Below are 14,452 nucleotides of genomic sequence, written 5' to 3' on the forward strand. Positions count from 1 at the left end.
CTATAAGCTTGACCTACATCTCCCTCCACTGACTTGTGACTCAACCACAAAGGTCAAAAGGTCTTAAAAAGGGTTATTAACTAAGCGAGAAAAGGGTGAAGAAAGGCTAAAATTTGAAATTTGGTGGTATACCTAAATTGTGAAGCAAAATTTGGCTAAATCTCAACACCAAAACCAAGTAATCACCAAACAAAAACACCAACACCTTCAAGCTTATTCAAAGCCAAAATCACGATCATATTTACAAAAAGCGTACGAACGCTTCCCCCCCCCCCGCCAAGCCAAAATATAGCATTGTCCGCAATACTTATGGAGAAAACACTCACATCAAAATATTTTTGAACTTTTTCATTTTTCACACTTTTTCACTTTTTTCAAAGCTTTTAAAAAAGCTTTGATTTTTCTCATTTTTTAATTTTTTCAAATTTTCACATTATTTCATTGTCCTCGCCTCTTTTAACTGTGGACAACTTTTTCAACTTTGTATTTGCTTTTAATTTTTAAATTATTTACAACACAAACTTGCTTACATTAAAAGGACCAAAATTACACAATTATTCTCATCCACCAAAACTCCAATAATGGAGACCAAATGCTTCACAAAAACCAATGATGGGAAAAGCAATGAAACAAAAGGCTAAAAAACTAAATATGTTGCTTGAAAAGAAGGGTAAAAGGCTCAAATGGTTAGCAAGAAAGAAAAAGTAAAACCAAAACAAAGAAAATAAAACTGTCCTAGAAAAGTAAAAATTACCACGTCGATGAGATGTCTTTGTCCTTACTAAATGGCTCGTTCGCGATCTAGGGAGATGAAAGTCAAATTCTAGATAAATAGTACTATAGTCAAGGATCCATGTGCCGCTCAATCAAGAAATGTTGAAAGCAAGAAGAAATAAAACTTAACATGGTTGTAGCAAAAACTCACTATTATCTTCAAATCACTAAAGGGAGCTACTTCTTCTTACCACAAACCAATGGAATCCGGCTACAAGGCCCCAAAAGGTCTAAACCACTACCTTAGCATAACCAATCCTAGAATCAACAGAAGATACTCTCAAAACATGCACACCAATATGGCATAGGAAATTATTCATTTGAATTAAAAGGCTCGGATGGTATTATGTCAAAAATACAAAAGCTAAACAACTAAAAAGATGAAAACAAAGCCTCAAAATATTTTTGTCTTTTTCCATTTTTTGTTAAAAAGTAGAAAAAAATAGGGAAAATGAAAATAAAGAAATAGGAAAGGAAAAGGAAAAACAAATGTGTAAGAATGCATACAAGACATATAAAACCCAATCGACATACAAGCGGTCATTTGGCAACATCGCCAATGACCCCAAACAATCTAAGGTGTTACAAGGTGTAAGTAGGGTGTTCCCATCGTAGGGGATCTTTCTCCTTAAATGGCTATGACCCTTTAAAAGCCTAGGACTTTACACTTGTTAGGGTATATTAGGATTTGAATTCCTAACTGTTTGAGGGACCTTGAATTATAATTGATCCTCTCATCACACTTTTTGAAAGAAACAAGTAAGAGTCGCCAATGAGTTTTAGGAAAACTCATAAACCACGTTCATGCCTTTCTTCCAAATAGAGTTCAAGGGATAATTAGCATGAATCGTAAGTTTACCCATCCCCAAATTGGTCTACATAAACCAGAAATGAGTTCGGGAGCGAGGGTACTAAGATAACATTCCCTTTAGAGGAGAATCGCTATCTTATTCTTAGTACAACCTCTACTAGCTCTTCCTTTTTCACAATTTCATAACCAAACAATACATGCAACGTGATAACTATGTGAATTAATTAATTAACAAATTCTATTCTTGATTAACGAAAGAGTAATATGTTAATTAATTAATTAACAAATTCTAGTCCCGATTAACGAAAGAGTACTATGTGAATTAATTAATTAATTTTTTTTAAATGTGAGAAAACAACACTAATTAATGAGTTAAAGTTATTTAAACAATAAGATAAATGTGATTTATCTAAGTGCTCAGGAAATTAATCGTTCTTTTTTTATGCTAAATCTCCATCTTATACATTTATGGACTTTCTTTCTTCTTCGTACCTGCAAGAGCTTCAATGGGTGGATTATGGTTGGAGATTAGTTGGGAAGAAAGAGGAAAAAGTAGTGTGATAGTAAGAGGGTTTGATAGAGATTAGGGTTTTAAGAATTCAGGGCTTAGAATTCCAATTCTCGGTCCTCTTTCGGGTTGAACGAAGACCCCTATTTATAGACATAGGGATCTAGGTTTAGGGTTTTAGGGTCGCAGCTTCAAGTGGCACGTGCAACTCTCTGAGTTGCAATGGGTACCGCGCGCATCTGCATGAGTCGCGCGCGCTAGGCGAGCGCAACTTACTGAGTTGCGCTGAGTGCGGTTTGCCTTATACAAAAACGCGTTTTAAAAACTTCCATAAATTTTGAATGCAAATTTGGATTAAGGAGTGAGATATCATTGGAAAGATATGAATGTATACTTTCCAATTTCGGATTTTAAATTACTTCATAATGTATTTCGTAGTCCATAAACACTTCAACTTTGATCTAGCATGAAGAACGGGTTTTTGTAACATCATCTCACTTACTTTCGGGACAAGAGGCCAAAATTAGGCGTCTATTGTTATCCCCCACTTTGATGGAGTCTAGAATAAACGATGATAAATTTAGTCAAGGAAATAAATCCGAGAATTATTCTGCGAAGTTCCCTACGAATAGAGAATCTTTTAGTAATATTTAAAGACGTCGAATTGATCCTTGATTCGCTAAGTGTTCGAGACAAGTAGCTATTATGGAAAGAAAAAGTATTTTATAGTCTTAGTGTGCTAAATAATCTAGATTTATCCTTTGCAAATGTAGAACGCTTTTACAAGTAAAGGTGTTCTGGGTGATTTCACGTCATGAGAAGAAATCGGTTTAAAAAAGGAGTAAAGGGGATGATGTCCTCTCAATCATGTCATCGTCGGTTTAAAGTCCCTTGATATGTCATTGAACCTTAAGCCTAATTTTAACAATTTGTAAAGATAATAAAAAGAATGTTTCGACTTTTGTAGCCTAACATGTGAATAAAGTTCTTGACAATTCGCTTGTCAAAATGCAATACTCGATGTCCACAAGATAGAAATACATGTCTCAGGACTGGAGGAATTTATCCAAATCCAGTGAGAGATAAGAAAATCGGAAACTCTCTCAGTACTTTTGTGCAAAGGATGAGAACAAGAGTCTCAGGACTAGGGCACATGCCTACATCAATGCGACATCGCACGTCGCTCTTTATACAGGGGGTGGACGACACCCTAACTGTCCGGTAAGCCAGCAAGCTCACTAAATACCGTATTTGCTTCCAATCAAGAAGTATTTGTTCTTGAATGGTTCGGCGCGCCTGTCGACTCGTGAGCTTATGCCTAAAGTAAAGAAATTCTTCCTTTAAACTACGAGAGGTAGATCTCGTTAAGCTGGGAAGAGGTGAAGTTTTATGCAACACCTATACGCTGTATGATAACACCTTACAATTTTACGCTTTATGATAATGCCATCCTTTTTGTTGTGGACGCCAAAAAGAAAGAAAAGAAGGTAACATTTCTAAAGTTAGTACAGTAAAATGGCAAACATGTCTATGGGAGCTTTTACGTAAAGCACCACTGCAGAATGTCTTAAGACACTCTTACAAAAAACATCCAAAACTTATGCTTAGGGAAGGCACAAAGCACGGTGTGCATGCAGAATGATGCAAAAAACTATCAAAGAAGAAAAGAAACTACTAGATCCAAAGCAATTAAAAAGATTTTGATAACTCGCATGCCATTATGTCTAATGACGAACAAAAAAACCGTTAAAAATTGATTAAACGGATCAAAATCTGAATAGTGGTCATTTCAGTGACTAGTTTCTGCGCGCAACTTAGTAGGTCGCACAGGCCAGGCGCGCCCAAGAAATTAAGTTGCCCTGGGAAGCCACGCGCAACTTGATGCGTTGCGCGCAACATTTGAATTAGTGAAAGTGGGATATGCAACTCACTTTCTTCTTCTCCTCTTTCTCCAATTTTGATCTCTTTCCATTTCTTGGTTTTCGTTTTAAGCTAAGGAAAGTAAATCTTGCTCCTTTTATTTTACCGGACTTTGATCTTGGTCAATAAAATGGAGAAATTGAATGAAGAATCCTAGCTTGAAGTTGGGGTTTTCTATTCGACTTGTTTTCATAAATTTGTTTGTTTTTTTTTTTGTGACATGTTTAAGCAATATAATATATTGCAACAAATTTCATGGGAAGTGGTAAAGTATTGATCCTTTATGAGCATGTACAAGCATATTTTGAATTTGTGCTTGAACTTTATTTCTCATTTATGCTCACGTAAACCATAGATTTAAATGTAAATTGAAGGGTTTAGAACAACAATTATGCATTAAAACTGAAATTTTGAACTTTGATAAAAGCATGAAATTGTTCTTCAACTCATGTTTATTTTTTTCACGCCTAAGTTGCAAAATTGGTTTTATTAATGATAAAAAAAACTGATGATTATTATTATTCACTTATAAAACTGTGATTTAAAGATTTGCGCAAAACTAGTTAGTTTAGAAAATTCTTGAAGACATCATCGAACTAGAGTAGTTTGGCTATATTTCGGGCTTTCGAGCCTCGATTTTATGTTTTCAAATAATGTAGACCCCATTTTATGTTTTTCAAATATTGTAATCCCCAATGTTAGGTGACTTCGTTTACTTGTTTGTTTTTAATAATTAGACTCTTTCATGTTGCTTGAAATGGGTCTAGAAATCTAGTGTTTTGTCTTATTATGATAACAACTAGGATCTTAGAAATGATTAAACTAGTGTGTTTAAATCGTTTTTGACCATTAATAGTTTCAACAAGGAAATTTGCTAAGCCTAGTAGTATTGGTCATTCATTAGAACAAGTAAGAGGGAAAATGAAGTGTTATAAAAAATTTCCACTATTTCTTGCTACTTTTGAATTCTTTCTTTTGCGTTTAAATTTTGTTATTGTTTTAAAGCTCAAGAAAGTAGATGTTATCGTTCTTGCAAAATTCCAATGTGTGCAACAATGGAGGAATAATTTAAAACGAAGACTTTTTAATTTAGAATCACTACTATAAAATTGGCCAAAGAGACCATTTAATTAAATATGTGGTCTCTTTGTATCAAGAGACCTAATATTTTAAATAAATGGTGTTTTGGGTAATTTTACCTATGCCACGTGGTCAAATCAGACCTCGACAAGTGCCATACCCTGGTTGGTCCGAATAGACCAACCTCCATTCGACATGTATCCTTCCTAGAACTTAACAGAAAAAGACGGCCTTCGAGGGCCCAAATCCCGAGAAAGCCGTAATTCGGCGCACCCTAGAATGATTAGGTTATAGTGACCTAATTAAGGGCACATTTCCCAATGACCGTATAAATAAGGAGATTTTAGGGTGATTTCCCCCATTTTTGGGTCATCTACAATTATTACAGCATACCCTACATTCTCTTAGATCAGAGAATCACCTTATCTCGGAATCCGAGAAGATTTCACATCTTTTTCTGCACTTTCTCTCGTTTATCTTCATGTACTAACTTAATCGTCGGAGGCGGAGCTCCAACCACCCGGAGTCTCCGTTGTTTTGTAGGTACTGGCCACGCGCAACCAATCTTTGAGATGTAACTCTCCCGAGGGACAAAACACCCAAAACATTTGGCGCCGTCTGTGGGGAGAGTAACTCAAGGATGGTTTAAGAGTCAATACCACCTCCTAACCACCTTGTAAACCAGCCGGAGGTCTTTACTGACCATGAGGATGATGACCCTCAAGTCGAAACCTACATAGCCAAGGATGGCTCTCTGATTACCAAGCGCATCCGTCCCAGAGACACTCTAGAACAGAGTGCAAGCCAGGCGGATACAAGCTGACCCCCATGGTCAGCCGGAAGCGGAAACCTATACGGAAGGTGGATCCACCCCAGTTACTCGGGACAAACTTACAAAATTCATGACTAGTTTTAAGGGTGAAATCAAGGATCTGATCACCAAGAGCACGGCTGGCCCAAGCAAGGGTCATTCAGCAAGAAAGACTCCTCAAGAGAGGAGAAAGTTAGTCAAGGACAGGTAGCCAACTCCGCATCCAAAGGACAAGGAAGCCAGGACCCTTGACTGGTCCAAGATTCTTCTACCCCAAAAGAATACAAGAAACACTTGCCGGGGTGAAAACCGGTGGGAAACAAAAAAATCTAATCCTTATGCTCGGGAAATCATCACCCGAAGGAGAAGTCAGCAGCTGTCTGAGTCAGCCTCTACTTCGAGCTTTCCAGACAGCTTCAAGAATACATTAGCAGGGAATACCCAATCCTTACATGAGAGCCACAAAGGCGGTAACACCGTCCACTCTATCCCTCAGATGATCAGGAATGCACCATGTACCCCCTATGGTCAATAGTCCATATTCCCCTAATTTCATGCAGCCGGACCTCTTTGAGGGATAGGCGGCATTTAACGTCCAACCTTTGGATAGGCAGCTCCGATAGCTCAAAATTGGTGAACAAACTTCTGTGTTCACCAAGTAAATAACCGAAGCCGCTCAGCCGGCCAAGGTTAAGAATGTGTTGGTAGGTGCTTATGATGGTACCACCAACCTGGAGGACCACCTCATGGCCTTCTCCAACCTCATGCACATGAAGGGGTTGGAGGATGCTATGTGGTGCCAGTGCTTCCCGGCTACATTGAAGGGCATTGCCCAACAATGGTTTGGCAACTTGCCAACCGGGTGCATCGATAGCTCTAGGAAGCTTGCCTTCCTTTTTGCCTCCAACTTCTCGATGAACATCCCTGCTAAAAAGAGAAGTCTCGACTTAAGCACCATTCAGCAAGGAGATAGGGAAGGGCTCCGCTCCTATGTCAGGCGGTTCAACATGGTGAGAATTCAAATCCAGGGGTTGTCTGATGAGGTAGCTTATACAGACTTTTTAAGGGTTTGAAGGACGGGTCGACCTTTAAGTTCAACATTGTCCGTAAGAGGGTTTTCACCCTTCAAGAGGCTTTGATAGAGACGGAGAGTTTTATTCAAGCTACCGACCTCTACTCGTCCAGCCATCAGTCGGACTCAAACAAGTCCGATAAGCAAAAGGAGAGTCGGTCTTCTCAACCGGCTCAGAAAGCTGAAGAGAGCAAAAAGAGAAAAGAGATTTGGGCGGTTGAGGAACCTGATCAACCGTCTTCAAAGAAGAAGAAAGAATTCAAACTGTATGTCTCGCGGTTTGAATTCAATAAAGACTGCTACACCATCTTTACAAAGGTGAAGGACCGGCTGACCATTGAGAAGCAAAATCCTATGAAGAGTTCCGTTTAGTCACGAACAAGAATAAATTATTCCACTTCCATCAAGAGTGGGCCATGACACCAACAGCTGCTACAGTCTCAAGCGGATGTTGGACTGTCTGGCTGATAAGGGCTTGCTGAAAACCTATGTCTTGAAGTCTAAAGCGGTTTCTAAGACGAATCAAGGGAAGTCGTAAAAAATTGTCCAACCTACTAGTAGTTCGGATACTGAAAAAGATCCGGTCTACACCATAGGAGGCAGATTCGCTAGTGGTGGCCCGACCATTTAGGGAACCAAGGATCATCTGAAGAGGATGATCCATTCAGTTGATGAGAGACAGGCGTTCTCAAGTGAAAAATTCCAGACGTCCTCATCAATGAGAAGGATCAGGGAAAAGTTTGTTGACCGCATGACAGCCCAGTCATCATTGAATGTAAGATCGCCAACCAACTGGTTGGCCGGATGCTCATAGACACGGGTATCTCTTCTGGTCTCATCAGCTACAAGTGTCTGTCCCGATTTCATTACAAGCGGGACGATCTGCGCGACGTCTCCCACTAATTAGTTGGCTTTGGGAGAGTATTCCTGTACCCAGTCAAACAAATTGACCTTCCCATCCGGCTGGCCGAGAAGGGAAACGGACGACACATGATCTTTCGGTTCCTGGTGGTTAAAGAGTTGACCACCTACAAGATAATTCTTGGCGGACCCACTCTAAACGAGTTCAAGGCCGTAATAATCCCAGCTCTCATGCTTTTGAAGTATGAAAGGGATGATGGCACTGTTGTCACCCTCAATGGGGATCAGAAGACGACAAGGGAGTGCTGTCTCTCAGACGTCAAGCCAACTGCTTCAACAGTCGGTTAGCTGAAGAAGCCAATAGACCTTGACGATGTCAAGGACTTTGATTCACCCCCTCCAACAGCCGAAAAGAACAGAAAAACTGAAAAGCTGGTGGAGGTGAAGAAGGAAAAGAAATAGAAATCACTAACCGGGGAGCGGTAAGATGATCTCCGTCCCCAGCCAGCTAGTGAGCACATTGATATCCCTCTGGACGACAGCCATCCAGAGCGGACGGTTAAGGTGGGGACGGCTGCTTTTTAAAGGCATAATGCAGACTTGCACTATCGGCTGAAAGAATTCAAAGACATCTTTGCCTTTGAAGTGGAGGAGTTGTCAGGCATCATCCCGGATCTTGCAGTCCACAAACTGACAGTGGATCCAAAAAAGAAGCCCATCCGGAAAAAGAAATGAAACCATGGCGAGGTGAGAAGTCAAGCATCAGCTGTCGAAGCAAAAAAGTTGTTGGACGCTGGGTTCATTCGGCGATGTAACTTTCCCGACTGGGTTGCGAATGGTTGTGCTTGTAAAGAAATCGAATGGTACATGGCGTATGTGTGTTGATTACATAGACCTCAACATGGCATGTCCAAAGGACAATTATCCGCTCCCAAATATCGACAGTCTAGCCGACTCTACAGCCGATCATGCCTTGATGAGTTCTATGGATACCTACTCTTGATTCCATCATATACCCCTGTAGAAAAAAGATCAAGAGAAGACGACCTTCGTCACTGATCAGGGGTTATTCTGCTATACTGTGTTGCCGTTTTGCTTGAAGAATGCACCGACTACTTTCCAACAAATTATTAATATAGTCTTCGTTAATCAGATTGGGAGGAATGTAGAGGCATATATTGATGACATGATAGTCTAATCCAAGCTACAGGCGGATCACCTTGCTGATCTCCGAGAAACCTTCACCACACTCAGGCTACATAAGGTCATGTTAAATCCGAAAAAGTGTGTTTTTGGTATTAAGTATGGGAAGTTTCTCGAATTCCTAATTAATACAAGGGAAATAGAGGCTAACCCCGAGAAGATACAGGGGGTAATTGACATGAAGTCACCCGGAACTGTCAAGGAAGATCAGAGGCTTACCGGTTGCCTGGCTGCGCTTAGGAGATTCCTCAGCCAGTCAAGTGACATATGCCTTTACTTCTTCCAGGAAATCAGGAAGAAGACTAGATTTTAATGGGGATATGATGCTGAGGCGGCCTTTCAGAAATAGAAAGAGCATTTTCACTCCTTGCCAAGGCTTGTTAACCCTATGCCAAAGGAGACGCTTTTCATGTACCTAGCCATCTCAAATCATGCCCTTAGTGCTGTTCTCCTTGCTGGGAGAGACGGCAATCAGCTCCTGGTCTATTTCATTAGCCATGTGCTCAGAAATGCCGAACTTCGGTACCCCATGGTTGAAATATCTGGACTCGCTCTTTATATGGCTTTTAAGAAGTTGAAACACCACTTCTTGGCACATCCAGTTGTGATCTACAAAGATTAGCCCCTCAAGCGACCAATATCAACCTTGGACTCATCCGAAGAATGCTCAAATGGGCTATTGAAATGCAAAGTCTTTAAATCACCTACGAACCAAGAAAGGCAGTGAAGGGTCAGGCTTTTTTTTACTTCATTGTCAAAATGACAAGGCCGGTTGCTTCGGATAACCTTGATCAGGTTTAGAAGGTCCATGTAGACGAGAGCTCTACTATGAATGGCTGTGTTGAGGGCATAATCTGTCAATCCCCAAAAGGGGATAAATATGAGTATGCACTACGGTTCAAGTTCCTGGCCTTAAACAACGAGGCGGAATATAAAGCCCTGTTAGCTGGTATCCGCATGTGTAAGGCGGCAGGGGCAACGAAAATTGTCGCCTGCTTAGAATCTTAGTTGGTCGTTAGCCAATACCTTGGTGAGTTTGAAGCCGCCCATCCACCTATGACCAAGTATCAGTAGGCGCAAAAGGCTGAAGCGGGGACACTTGAAGAATTTCATCTAAGTTAAGTGCCCCGATCCAAGAACAATAAGGCGGATGCTCAGTAAAAATTGGCATCCTCTGCCTCTTATGATACGCCTCAGTCAGTCTTTTGGGGAATAATGGAAAAGCGAAGCATATCTGATGACGATCCTAATTGAATTCTGGACCGAAGTTCTACTTAGATAGATGGCATCCGTGCGTATCTCACATACGGCACGCTTCCTGATTAACCCAAGGAGGCAGCCGTGCTGAAAAAGCGTGCAACAAACTTCAAGATAAGAGAAGGAGGGCTTTTTAAGGTGGGTTTTCTGAAGCCCTTACTAAAGTGTGTTACCTCGGAAAAGGAGAAAGAAGTTCTCGAAGAGTTGCATGCGGGATACTGTGCCTCGCACGCAGGCGGAAAATCCCTAGCAATCAGAGCCAGGCGGCATTATTTTTGGCTCACTCTAGAGTCAGATGCCATGGAATTTGTGTAAAAATGTGACAAGTTTCAAAGATTTGGCAAGCTCATCCATCACCCCGCTACTGATCTAACGGCAATCCACATCCCAATCCCGTTTTCTAAATGGGGCATGGACATTCTAAGTCCGTATACGCCTGCACCAGGTGGAAAACGCTATATTCTAGTGGCTGTGGACTATTTCATTAAGTGGGTGGAAGTAGAGGCAGTCAAAGGCATTAAGACAAAAGATGTCACCTCCTTCATATAGAAAGCCATTATCACCCGGTTAGGGGTACCTTTGTCTTTGGTATTTGATAATGGACAACAATTTGATATGCTTAAGCTCAAAAATTTGTTGGGAGATCAGGGGATCTCACACTGTTTTGCATCAGTTGGCCTACCCCAACAAACGGCCAAGTTGAAGCCTTCAACAAACTCATCTCATATGGTATTAAAAAGAAAACTGAATTTTACTGAACTAAACTTATATTTACTGAACTGAAATTAATTTTACTGAACTAAACTTATTTTTACTGAACTGAAATTATTTTTATTTAATATTATTTTTTTAAGGGGAATCAAACAGGGCCTTAGTCGGCATATTTTCATTCAATACTTGCAAAAAGCCGGATAAGTATTGTTAACCAGATAAACATCCTGGAGGAAGAGAAATTAAATTTGTTACCCAACTACACAGTACTCGGCACGTAGGCCAGAAAGATCTAAATATTCTAAAACTTGGCATACGGCCGCTTAAAACTTCAAGGATGAGGTTGGGCTGCCTAGTTCTCTGGATGCTGGACCCCCTAGTTTGAAGCCGCCTGTCTCTTGTTGGGGTTCTCCTCATCACATTTGACATCAATGGCTTCCCCTTCCCCAGGGAGCTCCTTGGCAGGCTCCTCTAATCCTCTGTTTGCCCAGGCAGTGAAGAACTCGGGCTCCAGCTCACTCTTCTCCTTATATAAACTACGGTTTCAGCATATTGGAAAGCTAGAGCTCACATGCGGTAGTCTTGATTGGGGTAAAGGGCCGCCCAAGCAATCTTCATCCGGGTGTCAGCGTCCTCTTCATTTTCAGCGATCACGCTCTCCTGCTCCGCCTCAACGGTCGCCCTGAGATTTTTCGGGACCTGCTCCGTGTCCTGTTTCAGCTTCTCAACCTCCGCCTTGAGGTTAGAATTCTCTTTGGAGACACACTGCAAGGTCTGGAGGTCTTCCTCCGCCTTCTTGAGTTTGGATTCAGCCGTGGTGGGCTTCTCCTTTGCCTCATCTAGAGCCTGCTTGAGACCCCTAACCTCCTCTGCATGTTACATCAAGATGGCTTTATATTCAATTTCACTAATTGTACACTCATATTCAGCGACATCATGTGAATCCTTAGCTGATCTAATGGCTCTTTTTACCTCCTCCCTCTTCCAGGCATATGGTCGTTTGAATTCCTCAACCCTGAGCATGGTCTGTAAACACAGATAGTGTCAATCATGCAGGATACCTTATGCTTAATTGTAGAAAAAAGGAATTAAGTGTACCTAAGACATGAGAGCCAGGATCCGTTCAACATTGAACGTCTTGATTCCAGGGATAACATCCTTCTCCTTCTTGTGCACCGCCGCAAGCATGGCCCGCGCATGCGACTAAACATCCGGCCATCGGGAGGATTGATCTGCACTATATGTCAAAGGTGAGTGAGATATATAGGCGGCACCAGTTTGATACCAGCTGTCTGACGAAGAAGTTTGTTGAGAGTGAGATTTCACTCGCGACGGCCTACCTAGCTCAGGCGGGGATTTGAAGGAATTGAATTTACCTTTAGGAGCTTGTTGATTTTCTTCACCAACAGGCGCAAAAAGGTCAGATGGGACCAAGTCAAAGCCCACTCCAAAGCCTCCTACAATATTTTTCCTCCCCCCAATGTGGAGGCGGTGCTTCCCTGAGACCCCTCAGGGTCTGTCTTACCTGAAGTCGCTTTTGCAGACTTAACAGTTTTGACTGGAATGGAGGCAATCTCCTTCAGGCCCCGTTTGAAAAGGTTTTTGGTGAAGGACTTGGGAAGTTCCCACCCTCAAACGTAAAAGTACATGTTAAGCATCCAGTTGCGCCTGATAAATAGTTAGGCCAAGGAAAAGGTATTTACCTCTGCCCTCAATTTGGCAGCCTTAGCCTCCGCTAGGTCTCTTCTGATTTGAGCAGAGGACCGTTTGGGGTTCCTTAGTCTCAGCAACCATTTTCAAAGGGTCTTCTGCAAAAATAACAAACACAATAAATAAAAATGATGATTAAATAGCAGAAGTACAAGCAACATTAAACCGGATGCCGGTCAAACGTACGTTTCGAAAGCAGGGTGCTGAGCCCTTAAGAGGACAAGAACGCTTCATCTTTGAACCATGCACACATGGGAATCCAATTTTTAGGGACTTTTATTACGTCCCCGGTTGAGAGAGTCTCCGGATGGAGCTCAATAAACTTGCTTTCCATGATCACATCGTAGTCATATCCCAATATTTTGGGGAGGGCACATTTACGACCTAGAAGGTCGGGTTTCTTATTATACCGGCGCAGCTCCCTATTCTCTCGGTGGGTTGGGGCATACAGCTAGTAAAAACGTGTCTTCCAACCGTCATACTTGGACACCTTGTCCAATGTCATTTGCTATTTAGGAAGGGTGGTGCGAGTGTACCACGCCCTCCAACCGCCTATGTTGTGACTCAGATAATGCATATGAGTAAAAGCCTGCCAGCTTGGGTTTAAATTTTACATCTCACAAGCGGCAACATACCCAAGAATGTTGGCCCATGAGTTTATGGAGAGCTTCCAGACACCTAGGCCATAAGCTCTAACTATGGCTCAAACTGCATGGTGAAGCGGGAAACGAAGGCCTGCCAAGTATGCAGCCTTGTAGCATAAAAAATAAGCATCAGCGTTTTCCTGGTGATCCTCCCTGGAGATTATGCCCAGCGTAGGCAGCACCGGGATGGTATAAATTTTTCCCAGGGGTCGTCACTTTAAAAATCCCGCAATACCGCTTAAAATAATCTGTCTGTCTTTAGCGAAAACGTGAATATTAAAGGGATCGTCTTTATCCTCCCACTTTTTTCTCTCCTCAACCTCGCTATCCTGAAGCGGGGAGAGGGGTGTGTCACTATCATCCTCAAAGCTAGACCCTGAGGCGGAATCTTCGCCGTCTCCCCCGTCACCGGCTGACCTTGAGGTGGACTCTTCCCCATCTATGTATGTAGGGTCAGCTTGATCGACTTCCATTTGGGAGACGACCCCCTCACCGTCTCTACCCACATATAAGATTGTATCGCTGGGGGTTCTTGGGATCCCTGATGGGGAATACTCCCGAGAGCTTTCATTGCCCTAAGACCCCTCAACCGGGTTACCTCATTCCACGACACTTCCAAAGTACCGTCTCTCCGACGCCGTCCGGCGGCTGTCTGTTTTGTTCTAGCCATCGTGTCCTGCACAGACACATAGATGGTCGGTTTAGGAGTATAAAATTGCTCCATGCACCCAGAGCCGACACTCGCAGTCCTAGACTCAGCCGTCCTAGGTGACCGACTGACAATTGACCTAGGCGGTACCTTACGTTTGTCTCTGAAAGGAGCAAACGGCGATGTCAGATTGAGTCACTACTGAAGTTGATCTTTCTTGCTTGGGGCAAAGGCGGTTGAGAACCGGCTGATGTAGGCGGGAAAAATACCAAATTTGTGTTCACACACACATACACGGAAGGCAGACTCTCTCTTTCAAACTTTGACTTTATCTCTCTAGAATGTTTTGGAAACGTCCAAAACTAGGGGGGTAAAGTTAGTATTTATAGAGGATTAAATTTGAGGGTAATTTTGTAATTTCCCTAGAATGTGAAAATTTAA

The sequence above is a fragment of the Chenopodium quinoa genome, unplaced genomic scaffold (assembly GCF_001683475.1).
Source record: "Chenopodium quinoa cultivar QQ74 unplaced genomic scaffold, ASM168347v1, whole genome shotgun sequence".
NCBI lineage: Eukaryota > Viridiplantae > Streptophyta > Magnoliopsida > Caryophyllales > Amaranthaceae > Chenopodium > Chenopodium quinoa.